Source organism: Pelobates fuscus, chromosome 5 (assembly GCF_036172605.1).
Source record: "Pelobates fuscus isolate aPelFus1 chromosome 5, aPelFus1.pri, whole genome shotgun sequence".
NCBI lineage: Eukaryota > Metazoa > Chordata > Amphibia > Anura > Pelobatidae > Pelobates > Pelobates fuscus.
The window spans coordinates 69,677,724-69,701,233 of NC_086321.1; the positions used below are offsets into that span (position 1 = coordinate 69,677,724).

General features: G+C 41.5%; 1 pseudogene; it reads left to right on the forward strand.

Annotated features, from left to right (window-relative positions):
* Positions 1 to 798: 798 nt before the first annotated feature.
* Positions 799 to 23,510, forward strand: part of LOC134612009 (THO complex subunit 4-like) — a 47,811-nt pseudogene continuing 25,099 nt past the window's right edge.

A 23,510-nucleotide genomic window follows, 5' to 3' on the forward strand; every position in this document is an offset into this window, starting at 1 on the left:
ACACATACCACCTACCTAGAGATTGTTACAGACCACATACACCCCTTCATGGCAATGGTGTTCCCTGATGGCAGTGACCTCTTTCGTCAGGATAATGCACCCTGCAACACTGTAAAAATGGTTTAGGAATGGTTTAAGAAACATGACAAAGAGTTCATAGTTTTGCCTTCGCCTCCAAATTCCCCAGATCTCAATCCAATAGAGAATCTGTGGAGTGTGCTGGAGCAATAAATCCGATCCATGGAGGCCCCACCTCACAACTTGCAGGGCTTAATGGGTCTGCTGTTAATATATTTGTGCCTGATACTACAGGACACATTCAGAGGTATTGTGGAGTCCATGCCGTGACGCATCAGAGCTGTTGTGGCAGCACAATGGGGACTTACACAGTATTAGGCAGGAGGTTTTAATGTTCTGGCTGATCAGTGAATATTGGACCATGCTTAGGGCATGTTCACCTGTCTATTCCAGGGTAGGTATTTCCAATGTTACAGGGGTTATAGACTCCACACTATTAAGCCACAAGATGAGGAGAATGCCTGTAGTACAAAGGTAGATATGCCTGAACAGATATGTCAGTCATTGCAGACATCGGAAAATCGATAATGCCTCTTGCTTCTCTTATTTTATTACACGTTGCTATTATTCATTTTTTATATCCAATTGTTCTGTGTTTCGTTATTAGTTGTCTGGGATATGCAGTTAGTAAGAATCTCTCTCAGACTGTGGTGAAACCCATCTAGATCTTAATGCAGAATGCAAAGTGTTGAGATGTCAGACTGGCAGATGAAAAGGTAGATGTTTTTTGAAGCAAAAAATGACTCAGTTATTCTTGATGTGGAGTCTGTAAACTCTGGTGGTTTTGCTTTTCTGCCTTTTGCAGTAGTTCTTGTACAAGTTTTTGATGCTGCAGGTATTCCTGTTCAGCACTCTAGTTCTGCCTCTTAAAATGTGTAAATCTATCAGTTCTGTACAGGGGATGGGTCAGTGGGGGAGCAAGTCGTAAGAAACATTTGTTTGTCTATTCCTACTGACATACGTGTCAATAACCTAATCCAATAATGTCATGAGAAGCCATTTATATCCATATCTTCAGCACTTGTAAATGGGTAACCATTAAAATTAATTAACTAAAACATGAATGAACAAAAAAGTAGATCTAGCTGGACCAATGGCTGGATCAATCCAGCAGTTTGATTGGTCATTTATAGTTAGCCATTGAATGTAGTGTAAAAGGTAAGTTAGCAGTTATCTCAGTTTGAGACCCTGAGATTGAAATGGTCAAGGACCTAAGTATGTCCATATCAAAAATAAAGAAGAGGGTTGCACTCAATCACAAAACACACACATGGTGCTAACTGAGCATAGGTCAGCATACCCCATATAATCTACATATAAGAAAAAAATCTCAGGCACTCACTGTGATACGTTCAAAGCAGTTTTAATGGATCCGCAACGTTTCGACCTGTACCCAGGTCTTTATTGAGTGAATTCAATTTAATCTAGATTTACAGCCTCAATTCTCCTTTGTTTTCAGTTGCAGAATTCACACTAATTTCTTTTAATTTCCTGCCAAAAAAAGTTATGATTACAGGAAGTATAGTTATCATCGAGGAGCAATGTACAGAAATTCAAGGTGACCCTGTTATGTATGATTGCCACTATGTAGAATGCTCAAAAAAATTCTTATCTTCTGTCTTGTCCAAACTTGGCAAAATCGCTACATGTTAAAGCAATGTCTGAATGGCCCTGAGGGACACTTAGGGGCCCCAGGCAGTCACTTCAATGAAATTAGTTTATATAAAGTTGGAAAACAAGTTTCAAATATTTATATGTCTACATGATTGAGTATTTGTATGAGTACTTCCAACAGATGGACACTTGGGGAATATATGTCATTTTGAACCATATTTCACGCTTCTCTTACAATGTTCTCCGAGGCCTACAGGGTGACTTTTATTTACTCTTTTGTGTTGTTTACGTTAACCTACTATAGTTCATTTCTGCATTCAAATTATATATACATACACAGAAGTATTTTTCAGGGTTTGGGTTTTTTTTATATAATTTTTTTACAAATTCTGCACTTTACTGATAAGTGGAATAACATTACAAAATGATGGCCCTTGAGATTCTCCAACCTGTAAATAATCACTCCTAAGTACTGAAGAATATTACAGAATGTGTCGGATGATTACCACTTCGAAGGTTTGCTATGCATGACCTAGAATTCCTAGACAGACTATCCAGCTGTCTGGAGAATAAGACAAATCGTGTGGCATCTGCAAGCCATTTAGTTAGTCACTGAGAACGTGTATGGAATGCAAAGGTCAGCAAAGTCCTCATATCAACTTAACTCATAACAGCTACTAATTTACACATTGTTGCTGTGCAATTCTGCAATGGTAACTATTTAACATTTTACTATTTTAAAGACTTTTAAAGTTAATATTTGTTAATAATCATGGGCCTTAAAAATTAACAAGCCAAAAGCTATCTATGATCCGAGTATACTATATATTTTACGAGTGAGATTTTTTTTAAGAATGACTTTGTTTACATTTTTTTTACATTTAGTGTATCCTGTTTTATGAGTCTGGACATGAAAAATATGTTTTTATAGTGTGAATTTGGCAGTGCTGAAATTATTTTCATTTATTAATTGAAAAAGTATTCCACAACAGATTGTGAGCTCGTTCAAATGTTTAATAGTTTGTCTCATTTGTTGTTAAATCCCTCATTTTATATTTTTGTAAAGTGCTGCGGAATAAGTTGGTGATGCCAGAATATAACTGCCAATCATAAAAAGAAGAATATGAAAAAACAAGCAAATAAACAAGGAGGAATTCGGCTATAGAAACAAGATGTGTCATAGGTGGTTCTCAAAAGAACACTCCAAGCACTATAATTGCTTCCGCTTTCTAGAAACAGCACCCATCACTTTCAGCCATTCACCACTATCCCAGTTGTACTAAACTGGCATTGCTCATGCAGTAATTATTAAATCAGCATTATCAATGCCATGGAGGGAGCTCTCTTCAAATAGCTAAAAGAGAGCTACTTAATGGCAAAGCAACAAGACGCTCTAGGCAACATAGTCAATATGTGTCTGCCGTGATTATGTTGCTGTTATTATTATTATTATTTTATTATTTACATAGCGCCATTAAATTCCATAGCACTGTACAATGGGTGGACTAACAGACACATAATTGTAACCAGACAAACGGACGTACTTGTGACGAACTGAACCGCGTCACGGGTGCTTGGAGGGGCCTGCTAGCAAGCCTCTTACCAAAAGACTATGGGCCCTGTAAAAAACTTAGGCAGTGGTGTTTGGTCATCGAGTTCATGGAACTATTTTCGGACGTTGAAACTCCCAAACACCGTTGGACTTCCATGAATGCCTGTGTTCGGTTTTATAGCACTTAGTAAGACACTGTTCGGTGGAAATGTTCCCTCGAACAAGGGGAACAAGGTTCAGGGTAAGACTATGGACTATGTTCGGTAGTTTGTTCGTTTTGAAGCTACCGAACTACACCGACCGCAAGCGCGGATTCTCTGGAACTGTTTTGGGCATGGGACCATGTGGGCGGTCGGTCTAATTATGACTTCCAGGAAATTCCTGAACCCTTGAACGGATCAGGGTAATTTTTGGATATGTTGGTCACGCAGATTGGGACTATCAGGTGACGTAATTTAGGGTGTTTTATATATTTTTAAGGTACTTTTGGGGTGTTTGTGAAATGTGTGGTTTTTGTGCCTGGAGATAATTGAGTTTAATACAGTGCTTGACTCAATTATCTGCCAGGGGAGGGATTATCTTGTTTTGTATTGCAATGTCCTGGACCTGCGAGCCAATGTAATCGTGTGTATGTTTTTACTGTATTCTACTCTCAGGTCAAGGGGGGAGTGCCCCTTGCATGGGGGCCTGCATATAAGGCCAGTTGTGGCTGCCAATATTGAGGTTTATTAAAAATGAGGTTTATATCTAGAGGCTTGTGAACTGAATTGTGAATTGTATGCTAAAATAGCTCGCTTAATATTCAGTAAAAATCACAGTTTGGTTATATTGTATACAAACAAGGTTATTCACTAAAATTCGAATGGCCCGTACCGAATGGGGCACTATTTAACAATGTCAGGATTTTGCAATCCAGCCCCCAAACAGGCCTGAATTTGTACTGGATTTCAGCCAGACCGAATACCACTGGATGGAGGAAATCCAGACTAAATGCTTCAAATCCGGCCCTGATTTTAAAAAATATCTGAACTATTTGCCCACTTTACACTGCCGGAATATTATAATAGCCCTCACCTACTGACCATGGGTGGGGGTGGGGGTACATAAGGATGTCCTCCCCCACCCCCCATTACTTATTTAAAAGTCCCCCACTCAATCCCAAGATGTAATGGGGAGAATATGGAGGAGATGGGCAGAGAGAATGTGAATGAGACAAGAGGTAATAGGGAGAATATGGAGGAGATGGGCAGAGAGAATTCAAGGATAATTGCAATTAGTGGTAACAGGTAAAGGAAATGAGGAGTTAATTGACTGTCATTAAAGATAAATAATGTATTCTGATTGTACTGAAAACAGCATACCAATGTTATTAGTAAGATCTATTATAACAATTGCAAAAATGCAACTATTCATTTTTCTTTCCTTTTTATTATTACTATTACACGGGTGATGCATCAAACGTAAGTATGGTTAGCGCCTATAAATGCGGTGGACTTTGCCCAGACTATGACCACACAAAATAATGATTTTAAATTCGGTTTGGATTCTTGATTCACACGTTAACAGGTATCCCTGGTTGTAGACTTTGTGATTCTGCTATGTCCTGCAAAGTGATTGTTCAAATGAAAATAAACTCCACCGGCATTAGGTGCTGGATACTTTTATTTAGTCATTACAAGTGAGGAGGACTGCCAATGTTTCACCCTCTGTGTGGTCTTTGTCAAGCTTCAGAACAGTGTGTAACTACTAACTAGAAACTTTATATAGTGTGTACATAGCAATCAATTAACACATGGAATAGTTAAAATCCACATTGCACATTTATGTTATAGATGTTGACTTTGGGATTATGTCCTTGTTTTTTTTAAATTGTTTCACTATTTACTATTCACCTGTTTTGTGTGCTAATTGATTGATATGTACACACTATGTAATGTCTGTTGTTACATTATGTGACCAGGTATGACAAAGACCCCAATGAGGTCCAAACATTACCAGGCCTCTATTTTGATCACTGACTAAAACTATCCTGAATTATATACAGAGTGGTGACATTTCTTTTCATTTGAATTTTGCTATGGTTCTTGTGTGGAGTCAGAACTCCAATTACCAGCTTGGGAAATGCCTGTCTGCTAAAAGGAACACTCCGTTAAAATGAATAAATAAAAAAAATGAAAGCAACATCTGCAGATTAGGAAAACTCAGTAGCTTTCCCTTCAGTTAGTCCTCGATCGAATCTCACAAAAGTTTTGCTCACCTGTACTATTACAGAGAGAACCTATACCATTTGCATATCAGATTGATCCCACCCATAAGGTCAGTCGAGAACTGAAATGCTGGCAAATTATCTCTGCACTAGAGATAGAGCAACCCAGGATGATCATTTCAGCATTTTTTGGACCATGTCAGTGAGTTGTAACTGATACCCCACTAGGCATAGTGAGCACAAGGTACACATCTGGATTACCCTTTTAGCTTAGGGAGAGCCCAAGCAAATGACAACAAAAACAGAGAATATGAGACCTCTGAGAGTGGGCAAAAGCATAGAGAAACTCTAAGTAGCTTGCCATTTGGTCCCCCCTGTATAGTACTTCCATACCAGACTGAACCCACCCATCAAGGCAGCACAATACCAAAATGTCAGCAAGTTTATTCTGCACATGAGATACAGCAATTGTCTATGCAATTGTTCCACGTAATGAAACTACCAGGATGTAAGCAAGTTACAGGACAATCAGACATCCAGGAACGTGTAAAAAATTCAATCTATTGAAATCAGCACTTTCCTAAAGTGAAAACAAGAAATCAACTCTTCACACATAAGGTATTTCAGTAAGCTGAATTATTTTCTGTGCCTCGAGTTTCCATTTATCAAACGTAAATGTTACAATCTCACCAAATTAGCACAGTCAGTATTTACATGTTAAAGGCACACTCTGGACACCAATACAACTTGAATGCATGTTATAGGCTTTGGCCTCATTAATATACTGCATATTTTGCATGCTAAAATCTTTATATCTAAAATAAATATATGCAAAATAAATCAATGTTTTGCAGATTGTTGCACCATAAGCCTGCCTCTTTAGCCACACCCCTAAATCCAGAAAAAGACTTCCTTGTCAAATGTATGTACACAGCTCAGCCACTGGCAGTACTGAAAGATCTGAACAACAAAACAACCTGCATTAGAAGGAGAGGACACCCATGGACAGCCACATATTAATGCCTGTTTTTAGTTTATCTGACTGTCTGCCGCCAGGATGTGAATTAAGGACAGCTCACTCAGTGCTGTTGGGGCTGAGACTGTGTGCACACCTTAGATAAGGAAGTATTTCTGAAGTGAGGGGTCAAGGCCATGGAGGCAGGCTTATGGTGCAGTATTTTGTAAATCATTTATTTTTATCTGTGCAAAAACTATAAAAAGTTGAGCATGCAGGAAAGTACAGCATATTAATCAGGCTAAAATCTTTCAAATGCCTTAAAGTTGTATTGGTGACCAGAGTGTCACTTTAATTGTCATTGGTGTAAGCTCGTCTGAGCAGGGTCCTCAACTACCTATTGTTCCTGTTACATTTTGTTATTGTCTCATTTAATAAATAACCCTCTTATTGTAAAGTGCTGCGGAATAAGCTGGCGCTATATAAATACCAATAATAATAATAAAAATTGGTTGTGATAGGACTCTGAAAAAGTTAATAGTCTATAACAACCTGTGTTTGTATTTATGCTTTCCCTCGGGTTCAGACAGCAGCCCTCAGCATTCCTGCATATATTTCTACTGCAGTATGCAGGACTAGGACAAAGAGCACATGGTAAATTACAGTCTGGAGTTTGTTGTAGTTTCATTGCAAGTTTCAGTAATAAACGAACGAAGGAGAACACTCAGGGGCGTATTAGCCGCGAGGCAAACAAGGCATTTGCCTTGGGCGGCATTTTCCAGGGGGCGGCAAAAAAAGCCGCCCCCAAATGCCCAAGGCAAATGTCTTGTTAGCCTTGCGGCTAACAGAAATGCCGGCGGGCTGCTGGGCGATCGGTCGGCACTGCCTGGCGGGCGGGCGGGCGGCCGGCCGGCCGGCGAGGGAGCACTTCCCCTGAGCTGTCTTCTCAGCTCCCTCGCCAGCCGCAGAGTGAGGCTGGGAGGCGGAGCCGGAATATGACGTCATATTCCGGCTCCCAGCCTCACTCTGAGGCGCGCGAGGGAGCTGAGCAGACAGCTCAGGGGAAGTGCTCCCTCGCCGGCCGGCCGGCCGCCCGCCAGGCAGTGCCGCCCGATCGCCCAGCAGCCACTGGACCACCAGGGAGGAAGAGACACCCCCCCTCCCCAGCATTCCCAAAGGTAAGGAGGCTGGGGGGGGGGTGTTAAATAAAAAAAAAATGTGTTAAAAATAAATTTAAAAAAAATGTGTTACAAATAAATTTTAAAAAAAGTGTTAAAAAAAATAAAAAAAAGTGTTAAAAATAAATTTTAAAAAAATGTGTTAATGTGGGTGGGTGAGTGTGTGTCTGTGTCTGTTAGTGTGTGTGTCTGTTAGTGTGTGTGTCTGTTAGTGTGTGTGTGTCTGTTAGTGTGTGTGTGTCTGTTAGTCTGTTAGTGTTTGTGTCTGTTAGTGTGTGTCAGTGTGTGTGTCTGTTAGTGTGTGTGTGTGTGTGTGTGTCTGTTAGTGTGTGTGTGTGTCTGTGTCTGTTAGTGTGTGTGTGTCTGTTTGTGTGTGTCTGTTAGTGTGTGTTTGCCTGTGCAGTGTGTGTGTATGTCAGTGAGTGTGTGTGTCTGCTAGTTTGTGTCTGCTAGTGAGTGAGTGTGTGTCTGTTAGTGAGTGTGTTTGTCTGTTAGTGAGTGTGTCTGTTAGTGTGTGTGTGTTTCTGTTAGCGAGTGTGTGTGTGTGTATTTAGAATGCGGGGCGGGGGGAAAGGTTGGGTGGGGGTGGCGCGGGGGGAGGGGGGGCGCCTGAGTTTTGTCCTGCCTAGGGCAGCACAAAACCAGGATACACCACTGAGAACACTAGGGCCTAAAATAGCAATGATCTGGTTGTCTGATAGAAGAGCCTGTTGTCTGTCAGTTCAGTCCTTCAGCTCCTATTAAACATATCCAATCGGAGCTACATATCCCTATGTAAAGGGAAACTCCAGGTACCAAAACATCTTCTCATTAAAGTGATTATGGTGCCTGGAGTCCCCTGGTGCCATCCCACTGTTCAGTTTTAAACTGATTTCTAATGGCTAAACCCTGAATTCTAATTTCAAATGTACAGCCAAAATAGCTGAACTTTGAAAATTATTTAAGTACTTTATGCTTCTGGCTATTTTGGTCTTTTTATAAATACCTGCCTTAAAATGACAATTGTTTCCATTACTGTCAGCCAGGCTTCCCACCAAATCTAGATCCCACCTAACTGTAAAAAAATAACTTGGCACTAGCAGCATTTAAAACTATGTCATTGATGACCCACCACACAGAGAGCTAACCAAGATACATTACAAGATGTCCTTCAAGATGAACTGGACCTAGCATCTGACAGGCAAGGGTCAGGAAGACCAAGGTACCCAGGGCAGACTAGGCCACAGTGGAGCCAAAGCTCAAGTTAGAGATGACTAAGGGCTGTTGAAGGGCCTGTGAAGACAAGGCAATTGATGAACTGGGGAGGCAGGAACAGACTCACACAGTACAACAGGCTGATAGAGCTTTCAGATATGTGGTAGCATGGTCTTTTTTGGGGCATGGCCTGGTATGGAGACTGGAGAGAAAAACCTGGTTTCAAACCTGTACTTTAGACATACAGGGGCTCTTTGCAGAGTTTGGTACTTTAATCAAAGCTGCTGTACACTATGATAGATCAGGGTGAAGTTTAAGAACAACATATGTGCATTCCAAGAGAAGAGCAGATGCCCTGAAGGTTATGAAGCAATATAATGGGGTCCCATGGATGGTTGGAATGGTCGTTGACTGTCTTGGTCACATCACAAAGTCAAGTTTCGAGAAGAGTTGTAAGTTACCACACAGAGGAGGAGGAGGAGGTGGTGAAAGATAATGAGGTGGATTTACAAGTTTTGGAGATAGTAGTGTAAACAGAAGGGGAGGAAGAGGTGGAGACAGGAGTCATGAACGAAGAGCTGCAAGAAACAGAAAACGGCAGATATTGGCAGCTATGAGCAGAAGATTTGTATGCCTACAATGCCTACAATGCCATGTTCCTGTGTTGGCTCTGCAACATTTTCCACGGACTGGCTATATTTTTGCTTTTATTTCTGATACGGTATTAAGATATTGCATATATTTGTTTTTCTTACATTAGCAGACCTGTGTTATATACATTTTCTGGATGAATTGTACTTGTTGAGTGTTATATGCAGGGTTTTTTAATAGTATCCTCTTTACAAAATACAACAATCTCAAGGTTTATTTTGTGACTGTTCTTTTGGTAAGTAAGCGGTCTATCCATAGTTAGTGCATTGTTCCAGTGTAAAATGCTCGTTATATCAAACTGTCCCTATTCCATGATACAGGCAAATAAGTACTGACCAGTACTGGGTCTGCAAAAAAATACATCATTGACAAGAGAGAGGTAATGACACTGCACTCTTAATAACTCAATTTTAATGTTATTCAAACAACACACTTGGCATTTAAAACATTTTGACAGCATCATTTTGAACACACACTTGTCCTAAGCATCAGGGCCGGATTAACATAGGGGCTGATGGAGCTGCAGCTCCAGGCCCAGGCCCATGGAATAGGCCCATTTAAAAAAAAAAAAAAAATGTGTTTTTTTTACACATTACTCTTAGGTTTGCCACCTCACTGGTATTTTACTGACACAGCTGGTATTTGAGGCAGTAATACCGGCAATACAAATGCAGGTATTTTTCTCAGAATAAATGGAGATTACTCTGCAATACCAGAACCGGCACTGTGTGTGGAGAGAGGCAGGGATAGGAAGTTACAGCATATCCCTGCCTCTCTCTACTACTTACTGATCCGTGGGGGAGCAGCTACACAGCACAAAGTCCAGACAGCAGCTCTACAGCTCAGGTAAGTGAGGGATGGGGGGAAAGGCAGCAGGGACACTGAGACACTAGGGGACACTGAGACACTAGGGGACATATGGAGACACTGAGACACTAGGGGACACAGACACTAGGACACACTGAGACACTAGGACACATGGGGAAACAGACACTGGGAGACCTGGAAACACTGAGACACTTGGGGACACTGGAAAACATGGGGACACAGACACTAGGGGACACTGAGACACATGGGGATGCTGTGAGACATAGGGACATTGGGAGGCACTGAGACATTGGGACACAGATACACTATGTCCCCATTTCTCCCAGTGTCCCCATGTCCCCCATCCAGTGTCGCTAGTGACTTGGTGTCCCCATGTCTCCCAGTGTCCCCAAGTGTCTGTCTCCCAGCCAGTGTCCCCTAGTCTCCCAGTGTTTGTGTTCCCATGTCTGTGTCCCTAGTGTCTTAGTGTCCCCAAATGTTTCAGTGTCCCCATGTCTCCCAGTGTCTGTGTTCTTAGTGTCTCAGTGTGCCTAGTGTCCCCATGTCTCCCAGTGTCCCTATATGTCCCAGTGTCCCCATGTCTATGTCCACAACTGTCCCCATGTCTCCCAGTATCCCCAAGTGTCTGTCTCCCAGCCAGTGTCCCCAGTGTCCCCTAATCTCCCAGTGTCCCCTAGTCTCTCAGTGTCTGTGTCCCTAGTGTCTCAGTGTCCCTATTGTCTCAGTGTCCCCATTTCTCCCAGTTTCCCTAAATGTCTCAGTGTCCCCATGTCTCCCAGTCCCCATGTCTTTGTGTCCCCGGGTCTTTCAGTGTCCCCATGTCTCTTAGTGTCCCTGGGTCTCTCAGTGTCCCCATGTCTCACTGTGTCCCCATGTCTCACTGTGTCCCCAGTATCCTAGTGACACGGGAACACACTGAGACATGGGGACACTGGGAGACTAGGGGTCTGGGTGACATGGGGACACTCGCATTGTGATACATAGGGACACTGAGACACTGGGTGACTTGCGAGACTGAGACACTGGGAGCAATCCATCTATACAGCAGAATCAAACTGTGAGTAGTTTGTTGGTGATTTTACAGAATTTTCTCTGATGTCACTCCTTGTGATTATACAAATTATTAAGGCTGGTATTTATTTTCAAAAAAGGTGGCAACCCTAACTACTCTTCACATACTCTTGCTTAAAGGAGCACTATAGGGTTAGGAACACAATCATGTATTTCTGACCCTATTATGTTAAAACAACCACCCTGGCCCCTTCTTGACTCCCTAAATATAGTAAAATATGCTGCTGGATCTGCCTCTGAACTGACTGTCTGCTGACATCATCAGAAGTGGTGGTCTGAGCAAATTACAATACTTCCCCATAGGATTGGCTGATACTGTCAACTAGGCAGATCAGGGGCAGAGCCAGCACAAGTCCAACATAGCCCTGGCCAATCAGCATCTCCTCATAGAGATGCATTGAATCAATGCATCTCTATGAGGGAAGTTCAGTGTCTGCATGCAGAGGGTGGAGACACTGAATGGCAGTGCTGCACACTAGGCAGTACTGCCACAGGAAGCACCTCTCGCAGCCATTTAAGGAGTAGCCAATGGAGTTATTTTCTCTGAAAAGACAGTGTTTATTGCAAAGGGCCTGAATGGAATGATTTTACTTACCAGAACAAATACAATAAGTGGTAGTTGTTCTGGTGACTATAGTGTCCCTTTAAGTTTGGAAGCTTAAGAGGGATGTATGGGAACAAAACTTGTGTGGACTGGCTGACAATAAAATTAGTTAAGGTAATGCAGACGTTGGTCTCTCTAACACTGTGGCATGTCCCCTTTCTTTTACACTTACTACATACACCTTTTCTCTGTCCCAGACTATATACCAGGAACTTCTGCCTGCTAGTAAGAAGGTAAGGAGACAAGTGGACCAGCGAGTGCTAGGGGACAGTCCTTAGAAAGCATGGAGTTAGCGCATCATTAAACACATTTATGTCAAGCTCAGGGTGCTGCCTGCATAGTATGCCCTTAGTTGGACAGCCTGCATTATTGGCGGGCAGCCTGACATGCATTCATGCCAGGCTGTCCTTCAAATTCTTTGGACAGAAATGCCCCCTTTTTGGGCATGTTCTCCTCTTTTGGCAGTTCTGGTTACGTGATTTGCACCAGTGGCCCACCCTTTTACCCCGCCCATTGACTTCCTGCTTCACTGGACACTGCTGTTAGGGGGTATGGATTTACTTGAAAGATGAAAGCATAAATTAGAGAGAGATTAGCATAGAGTATGTGTTTTCGTATAGCTGAATCCTATGAGTTTCCCTCCAGCACCATCTCCATCAGACACATGACGCTTGGGAGGTATGACTGTTTTAGTGTTTTTGGTCGATAAGATTCCGTAATTAGGCCCATCATAATTGTCAGCACCAGGCCCAGTGTGCTCTTAATCCAGCCCTGCTAAGCATATCAGTTGGCTTTTGTGTTCTCTCTAAGTACACACGCAGAACAGGAGTATAAGATATATTTCTAAAGAGCTACAGTTGTGCACAGACATAATTTGAGAAAGATGGTAAGGAACAAATAGGAAGTTCAGATAAAGGTCCAGGTCGAGAAGCGAATCTTCAAGGTACCGACGAAGGGACTATATGGCGTGAGGACAGTGAAGGAAGCATGCAAAGCATAAGAGAAGCAAAGCATGACAGTCAAAGACCCCTAAACGTTTTATAATGGTTTTACCTGAAACCATACCTCCAGTCACATTCCTCTCTTTGCCAGCTTGAAAAGCCAGGAATAATCAAAATACATGGGGCAGTCAAGATGCTTAAATCAATAATGTAATCTAGAAGCATTAGAATGATGAGTACAGGTGCAGTTTGTGTGGTGCCCTCATAGTGTAGGTGTCTTGGATTCTAGAACATAGAATTTATCTAACGCAGCAAAAGTAACAAGAAGGAAGTAACAAAAGTAGCATTATGTTCTGTCAAAGCCAAAGGCCATTGACTTATTCTCAGATCTTGAGCTATTGAAAAAGAAAAAAAGGTATTTCTGTAGACCAGAAATATGCAGTCTCACCAGGCTGCTTTCACTTTCCTGAGGCATCCTCTATGGCTAATTAAACCCTATTCACCTTTAAATGTTATTTTTTTGTGTTAATTTCCCTACTGGATATAATCTTTCTACTTGGAACTGATTTCCATGTAAAAAGAAAATTAATATTCTAGTTGATGTGCTGAAACTGTTTACATATATTTAAATTATAGTGCTTACCCAATGTGTCAGCAATCTGTAAATACAGGGTATGTTCTGAAATTTGTGTTTGCAAGTTAGTGGGTGGAAACTGCACTGTTTTGTTTACTGGCAAGATCAATAATTTAATTAAAATGCAAATTCCTCTTTAGGGGGCAAAAACATTTTTGATACCCAAATCCATTATTTTATATTATGTGGCCCTTCTAATAATGTTCAAAGTATGGCATCTTGTACATCCGTCAGGTAATACATAGTAGCACAATAGATATTACATGGTATGTTTACATTACTGCAGCATTTGATGACATATTGATGTATTTGCATAACTGGCTTACAGAGAAAGTGTTAAGGGATGTCAAGCTGTATCGGTGCAATCCTCCGCCCACAGCCAGGTTTTATTTTATTTTAACAAGAAACGAAAGTGTATAGTGCAGCATGAGAAAGTACAGAAAGTGAAATCTAAAGGGAGAGAACTAGTAGATCTCCTGTAAGACAGTGCACAGAATCTAAAAATAGCTTATGCAGTAAGTCAATCATAAATGGGAGTCTGTACCACTGTTTTGACCAGAACCCCCAATGAAAGAGCTACTGCTGCCTCCCACCGAGGATCTAGAGCATCTGTGTGATTTGTGATAGTTCCCAGGACATAGAGGTTAAAAGAAAAAAATGGAGTAGCTGCCTCGCATCGCCAGTGTGAAGCTCCCTCCTTCCCCTCACCCACCCCCACTCACACACTCCCATCTGTGAATGTAATGAGATTGAAGTATTGTATTGTTACCAGATATCCCAAACATTAGTGAAAATATTTATCAAGATTCTGACCTGTGCTGTCCATAAGGTAATTTTCCATAAGGTAAGTTTTACTAGCACTAAGGCAATTTGAGGTATTTCAGGGCACAACCATTTTTGAGCCAACGGGCCGCTAAGTTTATCATATTTAAGAGTTTTTGTTCATGTTTAGTCAGGCCTTCTGTGGGTCTAGAAGTAGGCATGCCCATGGCTCCAGGTTTTTCTCTCCTCTGCAGGATCTGAGAACTTAAAGGGATACTCCAGGCACCCAGACCACTTCTGCCCATTGGTGCGAACCCCCACTATTATTAACCTTGCAATTGTATTATAGTTTTCATAAACTGCAATATTTACCTTGCAGGGTTAAGTCCTGATAGACAGTCACTAGAGGGACTTCTGTGAGCATGAAAAGAGTTTTAAGCGATGCTGGAGGACTCCGGTAAGTCACTGAAGGGGTTTTATCCCCTTCAGCAACTTGGGATAGGGGGTGGGAGGGAGAGGGACACTGCAGGGTCCTGCAGTGCCAGGAAAATAAATATGTTTTCCTGGCATTGGGGAATTCTTTTAAATCTGTTACTTTATGCCAGTAGTCTGCTACTACTGGGTACATTTGTGGGATTCAGTTTCATTTGATATTGCTTTACTGGGGTTGTATACCACCTAAACAGTGTTTTGTATGACTGCTCTTGAGTGTTACACATATAGTTGTTTTTGTACACGCTTCCCAGAAATCATGCCAGTCAGTCCCCTCCTGCACCTCCACCATGTTGGCTTTCCATTGGTCTATATGACGCAGTGATCCTTCTTCTTTTACTTCTGAACCAAGGTGGTTATAAAGTAATGTGATTAGTTTGAGCTGAGTGGTTTAATTAAAAAAACAAATTCAAAGAAAGTAATCTGTGCTATAGTTGCCCCTTGAACCTCTGTGCTCTTAGCAAAGTCACGTATTAGTAGATATCTAAAATAGTTGTCCAATCAGAGTGTGGGGCTACGTTTTTTAGGCATTTGTAGGTGACTATATCTTTGTTGACATTGAGGTGGGCATATTGTTAGAGCTGAGTAGTCTCTATGCCCTTGTAGTCTCTGGCTCTCATACCAAGCGGTGTTCCTGAGCACTGGTTTTATTGGGGAGCGGAGTTTGCTGAGAGAATACCTCTGCCAGGTTTGGTCTCATATCTAAATAGAATTCCGGAAAGCCTATTTTGTGGTCCTCAGGATAGCATGTTGGGTTCTAAGTACCCATATATAAAATTGGGGGAGATCCATGCCTGTCATTAGGGATTCTAGGTCTACCCAGCATCTTTTTTTGAGAGGCAAATGCCAATATACGAACTGGATCAGCTGCACTACCAGATAGTATTGGTATTGGTGGTGTAATCCTAGGCTGCCTCTTGGTTTTGGTCAGTACAATAGGCCTTTTATTAACCTAGCTTTTATTTTGCCATATAAATGTGTCAATTGCCCATTGTATGCCCGCTAAGTCTCTACGGGTGACTCTCACTATGAGGGATTAAAATAAGAACAATAATCATGGTAGGTGGTTAATTGAGTGTATGTGTCCCAGCCAGGAAACTGGTTTATCTGTCCACTGTTCTAATTCTCTGGTGAGAGTTTGCTATGGTGGAATATAGTTAAGGTTAAACAGAAAATTAGAGATATGTAAATTTCTTTGTATTTATTTTTAGGTGGTATTGACTGTGGATGAGCGCCATGTCCGGGGCCGTAAGGTAAAAGGGCATGGCCACCAATTTAGTTAAGTTGACTTTATTTCCCGCTAGAATATTGTAGCAGTCCACCAATGTCGTCAAGTTTTGTAGTGAGTTCAACGGGTTATTTAGGGTGAGGAGGACAACATCGGCATAAGCCGATACTGTAAATTGTTTTCCCATCACATCCACCCCCTGGATGTGTGGATATGTCCTGATAGCCTGTAATAGTGGTTCCAACATAAGTGCGAACAAGAGTGGGGAAAGGGGTCACCCCTGTCTTGCTCCACTGCTTAAGGAGAATGGGGTCTTCCTAGCTCCTGTTATGAGAGTCTGCACTCGTATGTCTGTGTAAGGCCTGAATTGCTGTCACAAAGGGCTCCGAGAATCCCTGGAATTGAAGTAGGCTAAATAGGTACGGCCGTATCACCCTATTAATTGCCTTCTGTGCATCTAATGAAAGAGCCAGAGAAGACACCTTGGACTCCACCATGCACCATATCAGGTTCGCTCACTGGCGGGTATTCTTGTACAGTTGTCGTCCCTACATAAAGCCGACCTAATCCGGGCGTATCAGTCATGTAAGGAGAGGAGTGAGTCGGGATGATAATATTTTTGCGAATATTTTAAGGTCAGCGTTAATAAGCAATATTGGTCTATAGCTTGGTGCCAGTGCATCATCTTTATTGGGCTTTGGCAATAATATTATGTTGGCTAGAAGTGATTATATAGAGTCATGATGTGGGGGGCTAATTTGTTTCAAAAGTAACTGTCATATCCATCAGACCCATGAGCTCAATTGCTCTTAAGAGGTGCTATGGCAGCCGCTGCTTCATCTTGTAAATGGTGACTCAGTGACTCTGCCTCTTCCCTAGTCACCCTTGGCAAGGCCAAATCTCATAGGACATTTTACGTAAGTAAAACATAATCAGATAACAGTAAAGTAGCAAAAATAGCAACAGGGCTACATTTTAATTGAATAGTGTGAAGGTGGTTGGGATTTTTTATTAACAATTTTTACTTTGCAGAGAGAAACAGATCAGTACTAATCTGTCTTTCTTCACTTCGCTACTCACACAGAGGTGGAGGAAGGCGGATCAAATGTCCCAGCAGCACAGTGATCTCTGTGACTGGCTATTACAGCAAACACATATGCTGGAACAGCGTGATTCAATGCTGCTGGTTTGCCTCGGAGATCAAGGCAGCCAGCAGCAACATCAACCCTGTGATCGCCACGGTTGCGGCGATCTGGCATTAATTTTAGTATGTGACGGAAATTTTTTCCTCATCATTCCTTAAGAGTAGGACTGCCATGACGGAAAATTTACACATTACTACATTTAAAATGGACTACACTACAAAACAAAAACATCCATGCATTTGAAAGGTGCCGAGTCTATCACTACTCACAACCCCTATTCGTACCCTTCCCTATCTCCAGGCCTACTAAGTGCACATTCATACTGAAGGTATTTCCCCAGCTTATTTCAATGGCGTGAATCTCTAAAAAAAATTCAAAGAGCCAGAGTGACACTTTTGGTTTAGGAGTGTCACTTGTAATATTTAAAGAGATACAGTTTAAATTCAAAACTCATTTACTATTACTATGCATTTAATATTTACTATAGCTTAAAGCAGTAGTTCTTCACTTCAAGAAAAAAAAAAGTTCAGGCAAATCATATAATCTAGTTACAATCCTGGTATGTCATCTGTCATGAAGGAGTTACCCTTGTTTGACAGGAGCCCAAATCAAGCATTTGGATAACATTTGTTTAAACTGAAAGCATGATATTATGACGCACAATATATTGATATGGTTCATGTTTCTGTTTATGTGTTTAAACAGTTACTAAGACCTCTGCATTACATTACATAGAAGATAGTTTATTAAATACTGAAGGTTTGTGAAGTGAAAACTGAATTTGCATTATTAAGGAGGAATACAGCTAAATAGTTTTTTGCATCTTTAATATTTTATACTGAAGCGTGCAGGACATGTTAGTCTATATTTGAAAAACAGATTGACAAATAATCCTTAGTATATCACTTCTCTGCAGTCAGCAGTTGCTAGGCCAGTGAGGTATTGTCATAAAAAGCATTAAAACTAATTTTTATTTACAAGTTGAAAATATAATGTTGCATCTTTATAACTCAATGGTACGATCCTACATTGAATATGTGATACAATATTATGCACCTGTTTTTGTTTTATTTAAATTTTTATTTGATTTTAGACAAGAATAATCACGTACAAATTTCACATATATTCAAGTAAGTTTTTAATGAAAGTGCATGATAGTACATCAAAATTTAATAAAGAACATACCAATACTAGTATTAATTGCTTATATGATTATCATGGTAAAGTATTACAGTTGCACGTATATTACATGCTCATAACATTTATATCTGAACTTTAACATAAGAGACACCACGACAGTTACACATAAACATAAAGTACTGAGACACTTGTGGGAGGCTAAAAAAAAAACACAACTTAATCAGCCATATAAAAGAAAAAGAATATTAGTAAAGAAATATCCAGGATAGCATCCTTGATTATAAGATCATCTTCTGGGAAAGGGAAACAAAAAATAAGATAGAGAAAAAGGAGTAAGATGTTCATCAACGTAGACAGGGTAATATATGATATTCTCTAACTCTTATAGTATGTAAACCAAACATCCCAAATCGTATTATATTTAGATATATTATCATCACTATAAAATATTGCTTTCTCCGTCATTCCTTGGTAATTAATCTGAGCTTCAATTTCTTGTATATTTGGGAGTCCCTCCTTTCTCCAATATCTGGCCATACAAAGCTAAACAGCCATTAGTATATGTACAGTAAGATATAATGAGGGTTTCGACAAAGGTTCAAATGAAAGAGAAAACTCTCTGAGATCAAAGCAACATTTAATTTTAAATCTGTTAAGATTTTAGTAACTTCTGATTTAAGGATGTTCAGTTTATCACAATCCCACCAAATATATTTTATTGAACCAAGATTCCTATTACATCTACAACAGTGGCTTGAAGTATTTGATTGGAATTTAAATAGCTCAATATGGACCATATACCATCTGTAAGTAAGTTTAAGAAAGGTCTCCTGAATATTTACACAATGAGTAGATTTTCTAAGTATTTTGAAAGAATTTGTCCAAGACTGGAGAGAGAATGTTTTTCCAATATCTTTTTTTCCAATTTATGATGGTTTGAGGAATATCTAACTTTCCTAACCTTGGAGGAAATGTTTCCTTGTTCACCCAATAGAAGTTTGTCTAAAGGTGATCGATTTAATATTGGAACTTTACGAAGCAAGTCCAATATCCTCATATATGTAAATAGTTCTTTATTGGAGAGACCTGATCTTGATTGAATATGGGAAATCTTACTTATACTCTCATCAAAGTTTAACTAATCCTAACTCTAGCCAACCAGTTAAATTAAGAGGTTGAATGAAAAATTTCAAAACGGTCAGTGGAGTATGTTTAGAGAGTTGGTTATTTGAAAAATACAGCTTCTTTATAGAAACTATAGATTGGAATACTTGAATAATAACTAGATTATCTATACTGAGATTTTTAAAATATTTGTATCAATCCCCCAAAAATGGAAAGGGTTGGCATTACCACATACATTTCTTTCATATTTATACCAAGATTTTGTATTGGAGTTTCTGTTTTCCCATTTGAGAAAATGGGAGAACATAACAGAATCATGTATAAGATAAGCATTGGGAAAAGATAGTCCTCCTTCTGAAGTTCTAGTTGTCATTGTCTTGAATGCAATTCTCGCTTTCTTACCTCCCCAAACATCCGATGTGAACAATTTGTGAAAGGACTTTAACATTTCTCTTTGGACTCTGAGAGGAATTGTTCAAAAAGATACTACAATTTAGGAAGCAAATATGATCTTAGAGTTTTTATTTTCCCAAGCCAAGAGAGTTGAACTTTACTCCATTTATCTGTCAAGTTTTTAAAGCTCTGTAGGAGTTCGCTATAATTTTCCTGAATCCAGGAACTTATATTAAAATTAATCTTAATGCTAAGATATGATATAATTTTATTAGACCAATTAAATTTGAACATTTCGGAAAGAGATATCTTCTGTAGCTGAGAAAGATTATTGTGAATAACTTGAGTCTTTTGAATGTTATTTTCTGTTCTTGATTGGCTAAATAGATGCTTGAGATGTTTCTAGTAAGTTTAATAAATGCTGCTAGTGATTCTATAAATAAAATATAAAGTAAAGGCGCTAATGGACACCCTTGTCGGGTGCTGCTTCTAATAGGAAACCAAGCAGAATCTAAACCATTTCCATAGACCTTTGCTGAAGGAGTAGAATATAGTGACAGTGCAAGATCTTTAAATTTTCCTTCAATTCCAAAACCGGAAAGGGTAGCTGATAAAAAATTCCAGTTCACTCTGTCGAACGCCTTTTCGGCGTCGACCGTAATTAAAACCGACGGAAGGATATCTCTGTTGGCAACGAACGTTAAATTTAAAATCTTACGAATAGTGATGTACCGAACAGTTCCCGGCGAAATTAGCTTGTTCGCGTTCGCCACGGCGGGCGGACACATGCGCAGTTCGATCCGCCCCCTATTTGTCATCATTGGGCAAACTTTGACCCTGTGCCTCTCGGTCAGCAGACACATTACAGCCAATCAGCAGCACTCCCTCCCTTCCACACCCTCCAACCTCCCTCCCAGCATCCATTTTCGATTCATTCGGAAGATGCATGCTTAGTGAGAGGAGGGAAAGTTTAGCTGCTGCTGATTACATAGGGAAATTGATAGCTAGGCTAGGGTATTCAGTGTCCACTACAATCCTGAAGGACTCATCTGATCTCTGCTGTAAGGACAGCACCCCAAAAAGCCCTTTTTAGGGCTAGAACATCAGGCTGCTTTTTTTTTTTTTTTCCTGTGTAATGTAATTGCAGGTGCCTGCCTGCCAGCCTGTGTGTCAGGCTCACAGCATATACTGTGCCCACTTGCCCAGTGCCACCACTCATATCTGTTTTAACAATCGGTTAAGCTTTACATTTAAAATAAATATTTTTTTTCACTGTAATAGAAGAGCAGTTGCCTGCCTGCCAGCTTCTGTGTGAGGTTGGATGCCTTGCCCATTTGCACAGTCAGTGCCACCACTCATATCTGTTTTAACAATCGGTTAAGCTTTAGATTTAAAATAAATATTTTTTTTCACTGTAATAGAAGAGCAGTTAGTTGTCTGCAAGCGTCTGGGTGTCAGGCCTACTTCAGCGTGTGCTCTGCAGACCTGTGCCAGTGTGCTTTGACAGTTGCCACTCATATTTTGTGTCTCTATAGCGTGCTTTTACAACCAAAAATTTTTTTTCACTGTTATAGATTGAATAGCAGTTACTTGTCTTCAAGCGGGTGTCTCAGGCCTACAGTGTGTGCTCTGCAGAACTGTTACAGTTCACATTGCCAATCATATCTGGTCTCACAGTAGCTTGCACGCATAGTACCACTAATCCCCCAAAAAATGACAGGCAGAGGCAGGCCACCCCGCAGGGGCCGTCGTGGTCGTGGTGCTGTGATTCCCTTTTGCCTTAGAATAATGCCCAGTTTTCAGAAGCCACGTACCCTGAACTTGAAAAGTTCTGAGGACATAGTTGACTGGCTAACACAGGACACCCAATCTTGTACAGCCTCCGCTCGGAACCTTGACGCACCATCCTCCTCCAGCTTAGCTTCAGGCACCTCTCAAGATAGCACTCACCCGCCTGCCGCCACCACCAAAACTAGCACCACAGCCGCTTTACTTGGTATGTCAGAGGAGTTATTCACACACCCGTTTGAAGAAATGAGTGATGCGCAACCATTATTGCTAGAGGATGTAGATAACAGGGATATGTCTCAGGCAGGCAGCATTAAACACATGGAGGTACGGTGTGATGATGATGATGTTGTACCTGCTGCTGCTTCCTTTTCTGAATTGTCAGATACAAGCGAAGCGGTTGATGATGACGATGCGTCCATGGATGTCACGTGGGTGCCCGCTAGAAGAGAAGAAGAACAGGGCGAAAGTTCAGATGGGGAGACAGAGAGGAGGAGGAGGAGACCAGTTGGAAGCAGGGGGGGGTCGTCGCAAGGAGCTAGTGGCACAGTCAGACAGCATGCATCGGCACCCGGGGTCAGCCCGACAGCACGCCAATCAACGCATGCTGTGTCCACCACCAGAATGCCGTCATTGCAGAGCTCAGCAGTGTGGCATTTTTTTTGTGTGTCTGCCTCTGACAACAGCGATGCCATTTGCAACCTGTGCCAAAGGAAACTGAGTCGTGGGAGGTCCAACACCCACCTAGGTACAACTGCTTTGCGTAGGCACATGATCTCACATCACAAACGCCTATGGGATCAACACATGAGTACAAGCAGCACGCCTACTCTAAGCCGCCATCCTCCTCCTGGTCCAGCATCTTCAGCCACGTCAACCACTGCTGTCCTTCTTGCCCCCTCTCAACCATCCGCCACTCCGTCTCCCGCCTTGAGCAGTTCCCGCTCATCTGCCCACAGTCATGTGTCTGTCAAGGACATGTTTGAGCGTAAGAAGCCAATGTCACCAAGTCACCCCCTTGCCCAGCGTCTGACAGCTGGCTTGTCCGAACTATTAGCCCGCCAGCTTTTACCATACAATCTGGTTGAGTCTGAGGCGTTCAAAAAATTTGTAGCTATTGGGACACCGCAGTGGAAGGTACCCGGCCGGAATTTCTTTTCACAAAAGGCAATCCCCAACTTGTACTCGATTGTGCAAAAGTGTCAGGATCGGGACAGGGATCCAACACGCAGAGTACAAAGAGTAGCAGATACGTATACCGGACCTTAGAATGGCCGGACTTAACGTAATACTGCGTATAGAATGGTCAGGGACAAGCCGAGGTCGAGGGAACGAGAAGACAGGTAAGCGAGAGACAAGCCGGGTCAAGGATAACAGAGAAGACAGGTAAGTAATAACAAAGCCGGGTCAGAACCAAAAGTATACAAGAGCACTGTGTGACTAGGCTGGCTAGAACCACGACAGGGCAATGAGCAAATGCTGAGAGCTCCCTTAAATACCCTGGTTCTAGAGACTAATCACGCCTCTGCCGAGACCTGATTCGTGTCCGAGGTTTGACTGACAGGTCGGGCTAGAATAGCGTCATGACGTCGACTATTGAGCGTCACGTTACAAAAAGGCATAGTTCTCTCGCGGCCGGCGTTTACATGCGCGAGGGGACCGCGAGGAACGGGAGAATCATGCCGTCTGGATGGAATAACGTCTAAGTCTGTACCCGTCTCAGGGGTAGAGACTACAGGTACCCTGACAGTACCCCCCCTCTCAGAAACGCCCACCGGGCGGAAGGAACCGGGACGAGATGGAAAGCGGGAATGAAAAGCCCTGCGAAGACGAGGAGCATGGACATCCTCCTGTGGTACCCAGGTCCTCTCTTCTGGACCATATCCCTTCCAGTCAACCAGGTATTGAATTTTCCCCCGGGAGATTCGAGA